This window comes from Hylobates moloch, unplaced genomic scaffold (assembly GCF_009828535.3).
Source record: "Hylobates moloch isolate HMO894 unplaced genomic scaffold, HMol_V3 SCAFFOLD_6, whole genome shotgun sequence".
NCBI lineage: Eukaryota > Metazoa > Chordata > Mammalia > Primates > Hylobatidae > Hylobates > Hylobates moloch.
Genome location: NW_026652281.1, coordinates 45794944 through 45812443, shown reverse-complemented (window position 1 = coordinate 45812443; position 17500 = coordinate 45794944). Strand labels below are relative to the sequence as shown.

The 17500-nt window shown below is 41.8% G+C and overlaps 1 protein-coding gene across 14 annotated transcripts in view; it reads left to right on the top strand.

Moving 5' to 3' along the window:
* The first annotated feature begins 16273 nt into the window (after positions 1-16273).
* The window catches only part of PAM (peptidylglycine alpha-amidating monooxygenase), a 278097-nt gene continuing 276870 nt past the window's right edge, over positions 16274-17500 (top strand). For 9 of the 14 annotated variants that reach the window (XM_032156745.2, XM_032156744.2, XM_032156743.2 and 6 more), the window contains exon 1: positions 16275-16376. The gene's annotated coding sequence lies outside the window, so the exon portion shown is untranslated. Of the gene's footprint in view, positions 16377-17500 lie in introns of all 14 variants that reach the window. The other 5 variants (XM_032156751.2, XM_032156750.2, XM_032156747.2 and 2 more) reach the window with 1 other exon arrangement.

The following is a 17500-nucleotide window of genomic DNA, read 5'->3' as shown; positions in this document are numbered from 1 at the left end:
ATTTGTTTCTGTACTCAGTTTCTCAAGATATCTAGTTTTGGTAGAAGAATAAAAGAAAATGTGGTCTTACATGGATGTATAGTTGAAAAAGGGTAGGGTATTTTTAATAGTCATTTTAGTTAATTGCTGATATTCTTTCTTGATACTGTACCAAAACTCAACAAGTAGCTTCCTAAAGATTGGTGACATTATGAGATCACTAATAATATCAATGAGTATTTTGTACTCTTTAGTTAAAATCAGTTGGTCCATCTTGCATTTTAACTAGACTTTTCACCCAAGAGTTACTTTGTAAGATCGTGAATGGTAATTTGAAAAATATTTGTTCACTGAGTTATTTTATGCAAATCTGCCCATGTTGACACCTTCCATTACAGAATATCAAAAAAAAAGTTTGTTAATATCATCACTGACTTTATAAAAGCTGTCTTTAAGCATTGGCAAATACAGTCTTTCCCAAATTATGTTTTTTGTTTCAAATTTTGGTATTTATCGACAACAAATACTTCTATTTTCCTTGAAATCACAGGCCCACATTGTTCATTAGCTAGAAAACATCTGCCAAATACCTAAATAACTATTTTTTCTGTCAGTAATTTTTTTTCAAGTAAAAATGGTGCAGCATAGAAAAGTGGCTATTTAAGCTTACAACTCAAATAATCACAGAAGTGCTTTTCCTCAAGACAATAATCAGTTGTGCTTCATGTGCAGAAGTGCTTCATGAATACTTTGCATTTTGTCCCACAGAACATGAAAAAATGGTATTCACATGTAAAATGTAATAAAATTAGTTTAACTGCTACATCTATGATATCCATAAGTGAAAATGGAATTAATTTTTTTTTTTTTTTTTTTTGAGACGGAGTCTCGCTCTGTCACCCAGGCTGGAGTGCAGTGGCGCGATCTCGGCTCACTGCAAGCTCCGCCTCCCGGGTTCACGCCATTCTCCTGCCTCAGCCTCTCCGAGTAGCTGGGACTACAGGCGCCCGCCACCACGCCCGGCTAATTTTTTTTGTATTTTTAGTAGAGACGGGGTTTCACCGTGGTCTCGATCTCCTGACCTCGTGATCCGCCCGCCTCGGCCTCCCAAAGTGCTGGGATTACAAGCGTGAGCCACCGCGCCCGGCCGGCATTAATTTTTTTAATGCCAGTGTATAGCTATAAAAAACGGCAATGATTATTAACATAGTTTGGTGCCACTGACTTGATTGTTGTTAAGGCACCAGCAGTTTTACTCATCATTCCTTCTGTATCATCATTGAAATGGCAACACGGTGAAAAGAGCAAGTAATGTCATAATAAATTATTTAAGAAGTTTTAACTTCATAGACACCCTGAAAGTACACGAGACCCCTAGGGCCCTAGGGATCACTTTTTGACAGCCCACAGCTCTGTTATAACAAACCTTTTCCTTCTTTAGTTCAACTCGTGTTTGCCATCTCCTAGAGCAGTAAGTAGCACATGGTAGGTGCCCAATAAATGTTTGTTGAATAAAGAATGAATTAATGAGCTGGGCGTCGTGGTGTGCTTCTGTAGTCCTAGCTACTCAGGAATCTAACAAGGGGAGATTGCTTGAGTCCAGAAGTTCAAGGCTACAGTGAGCTATGATAGTGCCACCGCACTCTAGCCTGGGTGACAGAGTGACAGAACCAGATCCCACCTCTAAAAAAAGAAAAGAAATAATTTAGCCCTGTGGACACTTGATTGAAATTTCTTTACCACCCCAGAAATGTACAAAGACAAATATTTCAAAAAAGAAAACAATAAGAATAGTTCTAGTTTGAGGTTTAGTATATAAAAGCAGATGTAAATAAAGAAGTAAACATATTATGGATATAAGACAGAGATATTCATAAGGCATCATAGAAACCATAGGTTCTTTCTTATCTCAAATATCCATGCAAGTCCAAAGGGAAATGGCAGTAACCCTTTCATTAAGATGAATCAGATGATAAATTCATTATAAAAGTATGGGCTTTATGATTACTTTAGAAAAGTCTGTTCAACTAGATTATTCTGAGAGAAAAATGTGTCTAAAACAGTATCCCTTTAGCATTATTACCCAGACATCGAATACACTTATGATTACCTTTATTTTTGTTATAGATTTAATGTGAGTAGATGACACTGTGCATTCAATTTTATTCTTTACTAAACTGTATACATATTTTTATTCCAAAACATGCCACTTCTTCACCTAAGACATAGAGATAGTTATACAATGTAGTTATTTGAATAAAAAGCAAGATTCAAAACCTGCTTTTCTGAATAACACACATACCCTTCATAGGCAACAATAAATAGTAAATAGAATTTGAGGTTAAAAGAAACAAAATCAGGGTTAGAATCCTTGCTCTGCTCTTTTCAGATCTGTAAGCGCCTGGATGAGTTTGATTTATATAAACCTGAGTTCTCTCATGTATAAAAGGAAAAGAATAAAATTAATTTCATTTCATAGAATTTCTGTGAGTTTCCAATGAAGTAATGTATGTGAAAGTGGTTTACAAATTGTAATAAAAATTCAACTGATAGTTATATTTATTACCATTTCCAATTCAAATTAAGTTTGGTTACACCTAAAGTCTTCTTAAGGCATGTTAATGTTGGGAAAACAGTCTTAATTATAAATATTAAAAATAAAGGAAAATGCCTTTTACTTTTCAAAATAAGAGTAGTGGAAATTTAGATAATCATTTTCTATCTCCAAACTAATGAGCTGTAAAAATCATGCATGTTCTAAGGCTCACAATAAAAACAGAAAAAAAAATTAAGATCTAAGATCAGAGATGAAGAAAGGATTAATCGCAATTTACAAACCACTGAAAAAACATCTTATTGGGCACTTAATGACCTCATTAAAGTAATATATCTTGTCCTCCATTTAAAATATTTTTTGCATATAAAGTATGTCTATCTCTCATGTGGTCAATTATCTCTCACAGCATGAGACCATTCCCAGTACATGCACATGAGGGAAACAACACACTATACTGTTTGTTTGAAAGTAACAGGTACACTAGCATATTCTACCATCCCAACATACCTTTAATATCCCAGTGTTAAAAAAGGCTTTTCATAATTATAAACTAGCAATAGTGTATGAATGACCCAGTATGGAGTACTGATTCAATTACTTAAAATGATAAATCTATTGGGAAATCTCTTTATTTTCATTTTTTTTTTTTCACAAATGCAGGGAGAAAAAAGCTATAGGGATCATTTCTTGTCTTAGTCTGAGCACCCCTGTGGAGAAGATCCAAGCGTGAAGCTTCCTTTGAAGTGAATGGAATCTCCACACTCAGATCAGCTCTGAGGCTATATAGAGGAGAACAAGAAACTGGCCGTATGAAAACAGATATTAGCATTTAAATGAGGCTAGGCTTAAAAGAAAATTTATGCATCAAAAAATACTAAGATTTGAAAATGAAGATACAATTTTTTCAATAATCTTAGGTCATGCCATCTTGCATTGGAAACAGGTATTTCTTAGGTCCAACAAAGAAAACAACAACAGAAAATGTTCAAAGGACTTAAAGATTAGGTCAGAAATAGGAAACCTATATCATATTGAAATATCACAGATGCCAGGTATTCCTACTGTGTGAACACATAGAAGTCTGGCAACATCCATGGATTGTATCTACCACAAATCCTGATATTTATTCTGTATTTAATACTGGTGTGCTGAAAAAGTAAAGAAAAAATAAACAAAATAAAATAAAAATAATCATCACAAAACAATATTCCAGTTAAGAATTCAAGCATAAATCTTGCTGATGAGGGTAAATTCAGCATAGAAAAGATAATATTCTTTGAATGCAAAATGGATCTGCCATCTACAGAACCCAAATAGAAACACAGATCAGAGTTATTTCAGCAGTATCAATCATGTGTCAATCAAGAGCTAGTCTTTAAATAACATCACTATCGTAGTCACTGTGCTAGGCTGAGTTTAAGTGATAATTCCTGATTTTGAGGTTTACACATACAATATAAGGCAATATTATGTGAGGCACCAATAATTTTCTGAGAGAAGAGCATCACAGTAAGCTAAAGTGGTCTGGAAAGGCTTCCTAAATGATTCTCGGAGGATGCAGAGCACTTCACTCAGCAGGGTGTGGTGTTGATGTCCCTGATGTAGAGGGAGGTGCCCATGCAGAAACTCGAAAAAAGGCAGAATGATGTCTCTGGAAGACAGGAAGCAGACCAGCTGGATTAGAACAAATGGTCGTGTCAGTGCCTGATGACCGACAAAGGAGGAAGGGAAGGCTGAGATCAGAATGCGGAGGGCTTTCCATGCCAAATCTCTTGTGATTCATAGAATCACACATTACAGATAACAGTGGTGATGAACAAGTCCAAACCACTAGGTTACCTGTGATTCCTTCTTCAAGCACCCATGACAAATTGTCACCCAGTCTCTGCCTGAAGAAAGGCGTGTAACTGACGGCTATATTGTTCTGAAGCAAACTCCTTACTTTTCTTAAGGCCCTCATATTTTCTCTTTGCATAGACCAGGAATTCATATACCATGAACTCTCAAATTTGGGCTTAAAGGATGACTGAATAGCACACACTTAGTGCGAGGAGACTTCAGGGGAAGCAGATGGAACTAGCTAGGGGTGGTATCACAGAAAAAGAGGACTTCAATGAGGTTTTAAATCATGAGTAGTATTTAAGTGCAGAGAGGAAAGGGAAAGTTTCTAGGCAAGGAGATTTTATGAGCTTGAAGCTTGAAGACAATAAAAAATATGCATTAAAGGAAAAAAACCTACAAAGATCAGCCTATTAGCACTATTTGAGAATAGTGAATGTGAACACCCTTGAAAAATATTAAGAGTTTGGATTTGTTGATGTAGATGAAGGGTCCCCAACCCCTGGGCTACGGACTGGTACTGGTCTGTGGCCTGTTAGGAGCCAAGCCACTCAGCAGGAGGTAAGCAGCGGGCAACCAGTGAAACTTCATCTGTATTTACAGCACTCTGCATCACTCGTGTTACCACCCTCCCCATCACTCGCATTACTGCCTGAGCTCTACCTCCTGTCAGATTAGCTGCAGCATTAGATTCTCATAGGAGTGCAAATCCTAATGTGAACTGTGCATTTGAGGGATCTAGGTTGCACACTTCTTATGAGAATCAAATGCCTGATGATCTGTCACTGTCTCCTATCACCCCTAGATGGGACTGTCTTATTGCAGGAAAACAATCTCAGGGCTCCCACTAATTCTACATTATGATGAGTTGTATAATTATTTTATTATATATTACAATGCAATAATAATAGAAATAAATTGCACAATCAATGTAATATGTTTGAATCATCCCCAAACCATTCTCCCTTCCCTCCCCTTCTGCTCCGTGGAAAAATGGTCTTCTGTAAAACCAGTCCCTGGTGCCAAAAAGGTTGGGGATTGCTGATGCAGAGAGTAGGTTGTTACAGTGGGTTCTTGAGTAAAACTGGAATTTAGGATGTGAGGAAAACATGTTCTGAAAACAGCATTTTAGGAAGACCAGACTAGTGGTAGTGGACAGGGTAGACTAATTTGGAGAAAAACTGAAGGCAGAAACACGAGTTAAGAGTCTTTTCAATTAGAAAAGTAGTAACGATGAAATTAGCAAACACTTTAAAAAACAATCTGGGATTACCTGGTAAAGCTTTACAGGCACATATGCTATGGCCCAACAATTCTGTTCCTTGGTACATTCCTAAAGAAAGTCTTCACATATACACCAGAAAATATGTATATAAGCATTATTTGTATCAGTAGAAACCTGGAAACTACCCAAATATTCATTAAGAGTAGAATAAATAAACTGCAGTGTATGCACACAGACCAATGAAAATAAGTAACTACAGCTACACCAGCATGTAAGAACCACCAAAACATGTTGACTGAAAAAAAAAATTCACAAGAGAATTATATATATTAATTATGTTGTTAATTATCTATATGTGTACACATATATAAACTTCTTTGCAAATTGTATTGATTGCTTGATCATTTCATGCTTATGAATTTCAAAAACATAAAATGACTATATTTTGTTTAGGAATACATACAAATGTGGAAACCCTATAAGGGAATGATAATAAAGTTCAAGATGTCATTTACCTCCGAGGAGAGGAGGAGTGCACGACTAAGAAGTGGCAGGGCCTTCTGAGGTTCTAGTAATATTCCATTTCTTAAGCTGGAGGTTTTTATAAGAATTCACTTTTTGATTTATATACTATATTAAATATATTATATATGTTTAATACAATATACTATTTTACATTATATTTAATATATACTATATTTAATATAAATATACATAATATATACTATATATTTGCCATATATATTTATATAATATAGGTACTTTTATATACCCTTTAGTAGTTGTGATATATTTCACCAATTAAAATGTTTAAAACAAATAATAAAGACCTGACCTAGAATGATAATTGTGGACATGTAAGGGAACGCATCGGTGGTCAGACGCATGTTTCAATCATTTGGATAAGATTATTGCGAGAGTGAATTTTGAAGTGGCAATACTGGTGCAGAGGATAAACGCTCCAAATCAATTATGCTGTAAAACTATCACTTGGATTTGGAATGAAAGAGTAACCATTCTAATAATCTTTTCTTAGGCTTTTTGGCAAAGGGTGGCCTGGTAGATAGATAGCCTACCTACCTACGAACTTCTAAGGCATGCTAGCGTGTATTTATCCACTCAGAAGTATAATGCAGTAAGTTTCTCAAAATATGAGCTGCAACCTGGTGGTCTTCTACCCCACTCCTCTGTCCCACTAATTCCATACCTGGTGTTGATTCCCTGACTAGTTATAGAATTTCTCTTTCACTTTTCCAAAAATATTTATAGAAAATGAAGGCTTATGGTCTTTCTCCCTTTCTCCTGCCCTCTGTTTTTACCTTCCTTTCTCCTGCAGTGTTGACTGTGCACAAACTAAATGTCAATCCTGTATAAGGTACTAAGAGCCAAAGGTGAAGAGGCATGGGTCTTAGCTTTCATACTAGATGTAGTGGGTATACTACTTTTCTATTGTTGCTTTAACAAATAACATACCTAGCACCTTAGAACAATACAAACTTTTTATCTTATAGTTCTGTAGATCGGAAGTCCAAAGTGTGTCTCTCCAGGAGAAAATCAAAATGTTGATGAGCTATGTTCCCTTCTGGTGGCTCTAGAGGCGCTTCCATATCCTTTCTCACTTAGGTTGCTGGCAGACTTGTTTCTTCCAGTTGTAGAACTAAGGAAGCTGTTTCCTTTTTAGCTGTTGGCCTGGAGTTATTCTCAGCTTCTAGACCCACCTGCAATTCTTGGCTTGTGGTCCCCTTTATTTTCAAAACCAGCAATAGTAGTCTGGTCTACCTCATGTCTCCTCTCTCCCACCTCTTTTCCATCTTTGAATCTCTTTGGCCAACTCTTCTGCCTTCTTTTTCTACTTAGAAGGACCCATGTGATTAGACTTGGCCCACCTGGATAATCCAGGATAATCTTCCCATTTCAAGGTCCTTAACCTTAATCACATCTGCAAACTCTCTTTCGTTTGGTAACTAAAGGTAACATATTTACAGATTCCAAGGATTAGAGCATTGACATCTTTGGAGGCCATTAATCTACTGCTATAATGGATTAAAAAATAAACTAAAATGGAAAATAAAAGCTACATGCTTATTAATGTGCAACCATGGAGCATTGATTAATGGAGCAACCATGCCAGGAATGAATGAAACCTACTATTTGATTTAGTGTATTTCTTCAGTTTCTTTTTCTGGAAAGAAAGTTGCAATAAGTGAGGGGCATAGCACAATAAGCATTCAACAATACACATAGTAGGCATTCAACAAATAGAAGATCTCCTGTAACCCAAATGCCCTAATACCACCCTCCAGTGTTTTCCCTTTAATACTCACACAGTAATCCAATCTTCCACCTAGTTAGATTGATAGGAAGACCTGCCTTTTATCAGATTCCCCTTCCCAGGCAATTCACAAAGATCATGACATGTTCCACAAGTTAGTTCTGGTGTTCTTTCTGGCTTCTCCCTCTGCACTGCTACCCCAGGCTCCTCTGTAAGTCAGATCATGTCACCAACATTTCCCTACTGCCATGGCTGGTAACAAATAGCTCTTACATCTCTTCCACAAGGACTGACCCACATCTTTCTTTTTGCTCTTCTAAGCTCAGCAAAGACCAGTATACAGGAATGAGAAAAAGAATACAATGCAGGCAGGGAATGTAAACTTGGATGCTCATTATTGCTGTCCACAGAGTCATTCATCCATACCCCCACACAATGATTCCCCTACTGACCATCTCTCTTTTATCTCTCTGCTTCTGGGACCAACCTGGCTGCTAATGGCCAGAGTACACTTTGACCAGTCCCTTCCTATAGCTGCTTCAAGTATACAAGCAGCCAATTTCTCAGGTGTCCTTTCCTGAGAAGGCTGTGACCTTTATCTTTGAAGAGTTAAACTCCAGTTGGTGAATAGTCCCCAGGCACAACAACCTCCCACAACAGGCAACAGCATCATGGCTGGCGGGTCAAGCATTAAGAAAACACTGGCATTTAAAAACGGTTGTTTCTTTCAGCTATCATTGTTTCTGAAACACAGAGCTCTAATCTCAAGGCATTTCCTTGCATTAATTTTTCTGTTATTTTTCTCATAGAATAATTTTATGTGGCACATTTACACCATGAAATACTATGCAGCCATAAAAAAATGATGAGTTCATGTCCTTTGTAGGGACATGGATGAAACTGGAAAACATCATTCTCAGTAAACTATCGCAAGGACAAAAAACCAAACACCGCATGTTCTCACTCACAGGTGGGAATTGAACAATGAGAACTCATGGACACAGGAAGGGGAACATCACACTCTGGGGACTGTTGTGGGGTGGGGGGAGGGGGGAGGGACAGCATTAGGAGATATACCTAATGCTAAATGACGAGTTAATGGGTGTAGCAAAACAACATGGCACATGGATACATATGTAACAAACCTGCACATTGTTGTGCACATATACCCTAAAACCTAAAGTATAATAATAAAAAATTAAAAAAAAGAAACTTGAAGTCCTCTAGGCCAACACCTCAATGAATGATGAAAAAACTGACAGCCAGAGAGAAGTAATGTATACGTCACACAGCTTATTACCAATAAATGTACAATAATGAGAAGCAGGTATTCTGACTTCCTGTGTGCTAATTTGAAAAGCTTTTTTCTATTTGTGTCAAAACCAAAAAATTTCAATACCCTTATGTGGTTTTCTGTTGTTGCTAAATATGACTGGAAAATCTATGTCACTCTTTGTACATCTGGGTTTTTTTTCTTGTTGCAAACAAATCTCCAATGCCATCCCATTAAGAACCTAAAATAGAGACACAAATCTACAGCTGCAAAATAAAAAAGAATACAAATACGATCAGCAAGAAAACTATTTGTGTAGTTTTATATTTGTGTAGCAAATATACTTCATTTTCAGTTTTCAAGTTATTGAAAAGAAATAGATTATGACAAAGGAGGCAGATTATGCCCTTTGAACATAAAATTCATCATTTTTTTTCCAACAGTAAATGTATCACATGCTTATTTGGGAAAATCCAGAAAAGTATAATGCATTTTCTAAATTTCACAAAATTGAGACCACTCAAATATTTTAAAGGAATCTATCAATCCTTCCAATTTAATTTATACACGTGAATATCTTTTTGTACATTTTTCACTTGAAAAATATGCGGGATTTCTTCTCTTTTTATTAGGAAATTCATCCATCTGGTGAAAAACTAAGTAAATTTCTTATTTAAAAAAATCAAAGCTTTTGGAGCTTTGAGTGTCATAGACATTGATTTCCAGAAACTTCTAGTGATTCCATGATTTTTCTAGCTTCCATCACCATCATACCAATTTCTTAGACTGCTAGTAATCTCTTCATATCAGGCAGTAGAGAAAAGCAGCATTTACTTAGACTTCACTTGACCTTGTAATCTCAACTGTCCAGTAGAATAACATTAGCCTATTCAATTTCTCCAGTATATCCATTTTCTATCAACAGATTTTCCCCTTGTATCTTCCTACTTCACCTCTATCCGCCTTATCTCATCATACTAAACTGTGTACGGACAAAGGTTTTATGGTTTATATTATCTTATTTATATGAACTATCATGTATTCTCTTTGTGTTAGGCTATTTTCATTCCACAAGCATACTGAGTGTATTAACTACTTGTGTGAAACTGCCAGCAGCATTTTAACACTCCTTTTTCAGAATCAAATATTTGGTTCTTCATTAGTGCTGAATCTACATAAAATTGATGACCCTGGTTGTCCTTGTAATTATTTTGTTTCTAAACCATGGACTTCATAGAAAGTCCATGTTTTTTAACTGCGAAATTGGATAATGGCTTAATAGCTCAAGGGGATTACTTGTGGGAATTTAAGACCTGTAAGATTCAATTTCCCCCATGTCTCTTTTCCTACAGTGATCTATGGCTTTGATTCCAGTCACAGATCCACCAAAATGAGGGTAGGTCACGGATATGTTGCTGTGTCTTTTTTTGAGAAGTCATGGATTTTCCTTGTCAATCAGCCAGAAACCTAAGGTAGGTAGAGACAACATAACTTGGCATGGAGAACTTACCTTGTCAAACCAAATTAACTTTTTTAATTAAAAAAATTTAACTGCATCTAATAGGTAGGTAATTCACATTTAATAGTATATTAACAAAGAATAGTTTTACTTGCTAAGTGTTTATACCCTACAGATGGTTGCCCTGACTATACATAAAAACCACCTGGAGAATTAAATAAACACCTATCCTCAGGCCCCACCCCCAGAGATTTTTGTTTATTGGGTCTGAGGCAGTCTGAGGCAGGGCTGAGGTGGCAGGATTTTTAAAGCTCCCCAGGTGATTCTAATATGTAGACAAGATTGAGAATCACTATGTCTAGCCAGTAGTACTGAAACGTATTTTTCTCCTCTGAATAACAGCACTGTGTGAAGATAGAGGGGCCAATTTATGGGGAATGTGGGACATATGAATCATAATTAGGCCCTCTAAGTGTCAACCACAGTCTAGGCAGGGAACACCTGTGGAGCAAGGAATTAAAAATGAATGATACCCTTTGTACCGTAATGATAGTACATTCTACTCTCTGGGAAGCTATTACAATATTCCCTTTAAGATTTTTTTTTTCAAATCTATTTTAAAGTGTCACAAGAGAAAGTAATATGGGATATTCAAGAAGGCTCTGTATACTTAACCTGGCAGAGCTTTCTCCAAAATATTTTGTTGTTTTATTTATGTGTTCATCATGCAGTGATAGAGGGGAGAATGTGAGTCGGCCCGAGAAAAGAGAGAAAGAGGTTTCACATTTGCATTACATCAAGGAGGTTCAACTTGGTCTAACTACCTCTTATTCCACTTTTCAGATCTTGAGATCTGTTTGATGCATACATTTCATAAATGTTCACCTCATTTAAATGATAATTTATGTCCTTAGAATACCATTTCTAGCTTTGTTCTTCTGCACACCCCGGAGCTGATCAGAGTGTGGTGATCCCTTTGTTTTCAAAGGAAACTTTATGTTCACACTCTCCCTACAGGGGTTAGCAGAGTAAGATGAGAAAATAGTCCCATAGTGTTTCTGCCAGCTAATGAGGAAAATTTTTCCTCCTACATATATCATGATAGGTAATTGATTTAGTACTCCAGTAGGAAAGGGTTTGCTATTTCATACTTCTATAGTCTTTTCTAACACCATGAAATTAAAGACATGCCAGCATGGAGCTGCCTATTCCTGATCAATTTCAAATAAGTAATATAGTATATTATTGCTTTTATGTGCTTTTATAGCACATGCTGTGCAAGACAATTGACTCCATGACAGATGTCTATATTTCAGAGGAAAATTTATTTGTTAAAGAACAAACATGTATCACTTTAACATGGGGCTATTAATTATATGGTCCACAAGGTGCTTTTTGATGACTTATAAATTGAAATTAATATTTTCTCTTGTCGTTCTGAATATGCATAAGCAAATTTGACTGATATAACCATTTTGAAGCTTATTCTGCTACTTGAATGTAACCTTCTGTACTCTTAGATCATGTTTGAAGTGCTGGGAAATGAGAAGTGTGCATTTTTTTTTAATTTTCAAAGAAGCCTGTAGGCCTGAACAGTTGCCAAGTTGTTCAGAGTAAGTTCTGTCCATCAGACCCATCTTTACATAAAATGACTATGAGAAAAGTCTAAAAATAAAGGGTACAGGAAATATTTTCCATGAATCCTCCTTTACTCTCTCACTTCTGCTTGAAATGTCACTCTTTTTCAAGGCAAATACTAGTAGGAAGTAGCATCTGAAGTCCCTAACACTTTTGTGTGAGGTAAATTGGCTTGGAGAACTGGCAGTATTAGTTGGACAAGGCTGCCATGAAATAAAACTGAAAAAAGAGAGAGGTTTACAAAGGAATGTCCATCTCCATCTACTTTGTAACACTGCCGGAGACCAATTCTCCTGTCTGTAAATAAACCCTCCCATTCTTTTAGCTGTCAGAATTTCTCCAGGAAGAAACTAGACCCTTTATCCTCATCAGCTGACTGGTCACCTTTTGCAATAAGATCATACCACTAATATAAAATTAAAATAACTAATCATTACCAAGGGATTACCATATTCAGAAAGGATATAAGTTTAATAAGATTCTTTCAAGGACTATTTCTCTTCGGATGAGAAGAAAAGGAGAAATTTCTACCCTCTTGAACTTTCAATGGCCTAGCTTTTGAGCATTAGAGGAAACAAGCAGAAGTGCAGGGAAAGAGATTTTTTAATTAAACTGGATATAGTATTTTTGAAAGTAAAACCGGGACACTAAGGACTAGTTTTGTAATGACACAGAGTGCAAAGACAACCTCAGGTGGGGTGGAGCCCTGAGGAGAGTGACAAGCTGGCCTGCACACAGAATGGAATACCTTGAGGCTGTAAGTCTGAGGCTCTGAGGCGAAGTGCACTACTGTGTGTCTGACAGCACAGCTAAAATTGGCTGTGCCAACCAGTGAGTGGTGACAGCGTGCTGGCAGCCCCCGCAGCCCTCACTTGCTCTCGGCACCTCCTCAGCCTTGGCGCCCACTCTGGCCGTGCTTGAGGAGCCCTTCAGCACACAGCTGCACTGTGGGAGCCCCTTCCTGGGATGGCTGAGGCCCGAGCCTGCTCCCTCAGCTTACAGGGAGGTGTGGAGGGAGAGGCGCTGGCGGGAACAGGGGCTGCGCACTGCGCTTGTGGGCCAGCTAGAGTTCTGGGTGGGCGTGGGCTTGGCAGGCCACACTTGGAGTGGCTGGCCGGCCTCGCCGGCCTGGGCAGTGAGGGACTTAGCACCCGGGCCAGCAGCTGCAGAGGGTGCGCCAGGTCCTCCAGCAGTGCTGGCCCACCAGCGCTGTGCTCAATTTCTCACCTGGCCTTAGCTACCTCCCCGCGGGGCAGGGCTCGGGACCTGCAGCCCATCATGCCTGAGCCTCCCTCACCGCTGTGGGATCCTGCGCTGCTGAACTTCTCCAAGCCTCCTAGATGAGTGCCACCCCCTGCTCCATCAGCACTCTGTGTCTAGCTCAGGGTTTGTGGAAGCACCAATCAGCACTCTGTATCTAGCTAATCTGGTGGGGACCTGGAGAATCTTTATGTCTAGCTAAGGAATTGTGAATACACCAATCAGCACTCTGTATCTAGCTAATCTAGTGGGGACTTGGAGAACTTTTGTGTCTATCTCAGGGATTGTAAACGCACCAATCAGCACCCTGTCAAAACGGACCAATCAGCTCTCTGTAAAACAGACCAATCGGCTCTCTGTAAAATGGACCAATCAGCAGGATGTGCATGGGGCCAGATAAGGGAATAAAAGCAGGCTGCCCCAGTGGCAACCAGCTGGGATCCCCTTCCACACTGTGGAAGATTGGTTCTTTTGCTCTTTGCAATGAATCTTGCTGCTGCTCACTTTTTGGGTCCACACTGCCTTTATGAGCTGTAACACTCACCACTAAAGTCTGCAGCTTCACTCCTGAGCCAGTGAGACCACGAACCCACCAGAAGGAAGAAACTCCAAACACATCCCAACATCAGAAGGAACAACTCCAGACACGCTGCCTTTAAGAACTGTAACACTCACCGCGAGGGTCGGCGGCTTCATTGTTGAAGTCAGCGAGACCAAGAACCCATCAATTCCAGACACACCAGGACCATGAGGGTGTGAGAGGTTACCATCAGGTTATATTTAGAAGTGTTGTCCCAACTACTCTCCCACATTTAAGGCAAAAATATAGTCACCACTAAACAAGAAAATCATCTTGGCACAAAAATGTACTGAATTGAAGAAAGAAAAGAAAAAGAAAGAAAAAAAACCACAAAACGCCACAGCCTAGAACTCCTGCCCCTCCACATTTTCTTCTCTCTTACACCACAAACTCACTGTCTGTCTCTCTCTCTCTCACACACACACACACACACACACAGAGGAGAGGCGTATTTGAGGGAGGGTCTCAAGTGCTTGCTTTCATTAATAACTCAGATCAGGAGGAAGAGATAAAGTCACTTAGGAGATGCCTAAAGATGAAGAACAGCCCGGGATCCGTAAACAGACTCAGCTCTGTGTCTTCTCGCACCTTCTCAGAATCAGTTTCCAGAATGAGGGTCATCCGCCTGCCTTGGAATTTGGGTTAGGAAGTGGATGGAGTTAGTGGACACATGCTTTAGGCCCTGACCAGTCTCGCCACTGCTCGATAGGAATTCTGTTGGGAGGCTGTACAACAGATTTTCCAATTGGTCTACATGGACCATCGGTGGTTTCCCTATGGAAAAACTGATTTTCTTTCTGGGAATCCCCCTGTAGCCTGAAGGCTTTGCCTCATTTCCTATAGCTCCTCTTCCGCGTACCCCTTCGGTTCGCACTTTCCTACCTTCTTCCCAGTCCACTGGCTTCTCCTTCTTTATCTTCCTCAGCGTCTCTTCTCCCAACCTCCCCGCCACCACACCAGGTTCTGGAGGGGAAGAGTTGTCTGGAAAGACCAGAGCTGGGTGCCGGGGATCTGGAGCAGCTCGGGACCCGCGCTGCAGGGAGCTGGGATGGGAGAGCGTGAGGGAGAGGAGGATGGGACTCTGGGAGAAAGAGAGGCGGCTGAGCTGGCGCTGGGGATGGAAGAGGCACTGTGAACGGAATCAAGCGGTTACCTGCAGACAGGGAGAGACAGTGGCAAATACCTGCCCTCAATTAAACGCATATCAATTTGTGTGTGGGGTCAGTACTGCCCATCATCAAGCCTCTTGGGTATAAAACCTTCCTACTGGAACTCTCCAGCCCCGCCCCCACCACCCCACGCGCGGCTCCCTGCTTTCTCCTGCTTTGGAGTGAGGCTGGGGATGTGGGTGGCTCCAGAGTTGCCTGCCCGCAGTTTAGGGGCGAAGTGATCTGTGTGTGCGCGCTGGGCACTCTGCGGGTTAAAAAGGTTTAGCAGAAAGGGATGCAGATGGAGGCGGGAAGCCAGGCTAAGAAAGGGATACCGACCTCCCTCCTCGGGTCGGATGTGTGAACGGAGAAGCATTGCGCAGACCTGAGCGAGGTGGCCTGAATCCAGGGGCCGGGCAAGGGAGTGGTGTGAATAGAAATAGCACATTTCCCACGCGTTCAGCCCTGGTGCTCTGCCATCCCTCCAGTTCCGTGCACTCAGCCAGGTCTCCAGGCTGGAGCAAGGGCTGGGGGTCAACGGGTCCTTCCTTCTCTCGGGAAACGTTCTCCTGGTCCGAAGCTGGGCGGAGGGAGAGTCGGACATTTTCCTCTGCCTCTCTCCGGGCAGCTGGCGTGGCCACCTCGCAGGGCTGCTTCTAGGGACACGAGACTCGGGAGGGTCAGAGACTTTAAGGCCGGGCCTTCACTCCCTTCTCCCGGGCACTTGGGCAAGAGTTCCAGCTCTTGGCTACCTCTGGCCCGCACGTGAGTTCAGACACCCAGCACACGCGACCCCCGCAGGGAAACCCCGGGAAGCTGCGCGCAATCGCTGGGGACTCGCCGGGGCTCCAGTTCCCAAGCTCCGCGCCCCCTGCGCCCAGAGGCAGGGCTGCCGGCGTGGAGGAGGCGAGCGCGGGGCTGGCCCGGGAGCCGCCCCCGGGTAGGGACTGAGACCTGCCCCAGGAGTCGAGGGCGAGCGGCGGACCCGGCTGGGCCCTGCGCGCCCCGAGGGGAGGGAGCCGCCGCTGCCTCCGCGTGCTCAGCCTGTCCCCGCCCAAGGAGCCGGAGCCTCCAAATAACTCCGCCCGCCGCTCCGCCGCCCGCAGGCTTCGGCTTCCGTCCCGGACAGAGCCCGTGGCCGCGCAGGTTGGTGTCGCTGCCGCCGCCGCCGCCGCCACTGCGAGGCGGTCAGGGCAAGGGTGAGGGTGGGGGCGCGGAAGGGGGCCCGGGCTCGGGATCCTGCTGCCACCAATTCCTGGTGCCCCAGGAGGTTGTTGCTTTTTGTCCTGGGCTGCCCGGGTCGGGGGTGGGGGGATGGGGCAGGGATCCAGCGGTGCGGCCAGGGAGGATTTTGGGGACTGAGCTATTCTCGCATTTCCCAAACCTCTCTCACGACCCTTCATCACCATTATTAAGTCCCTGGCGAGTTTGTGAGGGGTCGCCCTCCCCTCCGGTCCTTCTCACCTCCGCACTTCTCCTTGTGCCCTCACCCTAGGGGGTACAATTTGTTCATTCGCCTTTTCTGCCCCCAACTTGGAGAACTCTCCGTGACGCCTAGAAAGCCTCCTCGGTTCTCTGCTCGCCCTTCAGTCTAGTTTGGGGAAGTAGAGGCCGCCGCGGAGTAGCAACCTGGGGTGTGGAGTGGCGGCGAGTGCTGGGAAGCAGTGGAAATTCCCTCCCCTCTTTCTTTCCCGTCCTTGCCCAGCTTTGCTTTCTTCCTGCCGTTTTGACAGCCTCGGAGTGTAATACGCGGGCGAAGGGCGATCGCCAAGGCAGAATGGGAAGTATCCACCACTTGGGATACTAGTTAAGTCTAGGTTCGGTCACCTTCCCAGCTCTGTGGCCTTGGGACCCGCCCCATCGGAACCTCTGTGTTGTCATCTGCAAAATATGCGTCAGCTCTGCCTGCCGCTGAGGGTAGTTGTGGGGCTCCCTTGGGATGACTTAGGGTATTACGTGATTTTGAGCACGGTCTCTTGTCTGGTGCAGCTGCCTGGTGGCAGGTCCTGTGTTCTGATCGTCTGAGTTCGGGTCCTTTGGCTGAGATGTGATTATCTCTCTGGGTGATTTGGTCAGTAGCTTTGCGGGGCTAAAAGGCGTGTGTTCCTGGAGCTGGTCATTAGGGTTCAGAGTTGAAATCGTCTCATCCCCACCAATTCCTGTGTACAAAGCTATGGACCTTACATCCTATGCCTTTGTGGTCATAGAAATTCAAATAGAAGGAAGATCTTATTGGACTTTGTTTCCTTCAGATGTTTTACATTTTTTAC